The sequence below is a fragment of the Emys orbicularis genome, chromosome 12, assembly GCF_028017835.1.
Source record: "Emys orbicularis isolate rEmyOrb1 chromosome 12, rEmyOrb1.hap1, whole genome shotgun sequence".
NCBI classification, from domain to species: Eukaryota; Metazoa; Chordata; order Testudines; family Emydidae; genus Emys; species Emys orbicularis.
The window spans coordinates 24,973,317-24,975,197 of record NC_088694.1 but is presented as its reverse complement, the minus strand read 5'-3'; positions in this window follow the sequence as shown (position 1 = coordinate 24,975,197).

Genomic DNA, 1,881 nt, shown 5'->3' with positions numbered 1-1,881 from the left:
AGGATTGTTGGTTTTTCTCTGCTTTACGGTTTTTTTTTTTTTTAAGTAGAGGAGGGGGGAAAAGAACACACAGAAGAATTCTCTTTGGCAAAGACACTGTTTATTTTTCCTTCTCTGAACTCCATGTTCCCTGCTAGATCCATATTTTAATAAATTGTGCTAAATACTGGATGATAAGTGGGATGTAAGTTTTGGAATTCTTTGTGGAAAACTTAATGGGGGGGCGGGTTAGGAAAATACCCCCCTACGAGAAAGATACCCCCTCCTCGTATTCTTCTCCAGAGGTAGAAATAAGCTGTCCATACACCACCCCTTTCTGCCATGCCCTCTGAAATGGACACGAGGCATTTACCTAACCTAGGTGGAGATGTTGCTGTGCAGAAAATAGACTGAGTTGGATTCTGCTCTGGCTTCTTGGGAGCAATGTGTAAGGTCCTTGCACATTTCACCTTGCACCTCCTGGCTTTCCTTGGATGAGAGTGTTCTCCATCGTCACAGGTGATGGGGGTGACAGAGGCCAGCAGAAGAAAGGATGTCGGAGGGGGCATGTCCTTCAGGATGGTTTGATTCTAATTTTGAACTAGCAGCTTTCTTCCCATCTGACCTTAGGAGAATCATTCCTACAGACGTGTGATACATACGTTATATAGGAGCAGCGGGCTGGGCCAAAACCTCTCCCCTGGGAAATGCCCTCTCCTTTTATATGTTTTAATAAATCTGCCTCCTGTCGGGCTTCATCAGCCTGACTTTGCCACTTTATTCAGACATGGTCCAATGCTCTGTGGGTCCACATGCTGTATTTGGTTTGAGTGCTGATGCCTTTCCAGGGAAGGCCGCGCTGCCTAACGGTCTAGCCACTAGCAGGATTGTCTGACTTGAGCAGAGCAGGGGGTTAGTTCCAGCATTTCTCCTGTTGTGAACAAGTGTAGAGTTGTCCTGCTTCTCTAGAGAGAGTGTGAATGGGAACAAAATAGAAGGGAAGAGATCAGTGAAACCGGAGCAGGATGGGGCCTTAAACGCCAGCAGCCCAAGGGACTGCCTGGGGTTCTATGCTTTGGTGTTCTACCCGCCCTGCTCCTGTGCAGCGGATAGATCAGCCCCATCTCCAGCAGAGATGGTCAGGATCCTCCACCATCCAGCAGCTTGGGTCTCTCATGCTGAGAACTGCTTTTGCTTAAGGCTTTGGATTAACTGGTATACACTGTGGCCATGGGCTTTCTGCGTTTGCAGCCCAAACGCTGCAGCACCAAGATGTAGGCTATGGCTACACTGGCGCTTTACAGTGCTGCAACTTTCTCGCTCGGGGGGTGAAAAAACACCCCCCTGAGCGCAGCAAGTTACAGCGCTGTAAAGCGCCAGTGTAAACAGTGCCCTAGCGCTGGGAGCGCTCTAAGCTAATCCCCTCGTGGAGGTGGAGTACCTGCAGCGCTGTGCGCTGGGGCACTGTTTACACTGGCGCTTTACAGCGCTGTAACTTGCTGTGCTCAGGGGGGTGTTTTTTCATACCCTGGAGCGAGAGCGCTCCCGCTGCAGCGCTTTGAAGTTTTGAGTGTAGCCACAGCCCTAGAAACAACCAAGCTACGGTGGGCAGCGAATGATGTCCACAGACTCACCAGATACTCACTGGGGGCCTGATTCAGCAAAGCAGTTAAGCTCATTCTTAAGGCTCATTGACTTCAATGGAACATAAACACAGTCTTAATTGCTTTGCTGAATCAAGGCCCCAGTGATTTAGCTCAATGGTGATATCTCACTTGCAGAAGATGAGGGAAGGGTATCACTTGCAGAGAGGGGAGTGTGAGGATAGCTTTATGTTAAGCTGCAGGACAAAGAGGCAGGAAATCTTGCACAAGTGAGAACAGAACCCACAATAGTCTGGTG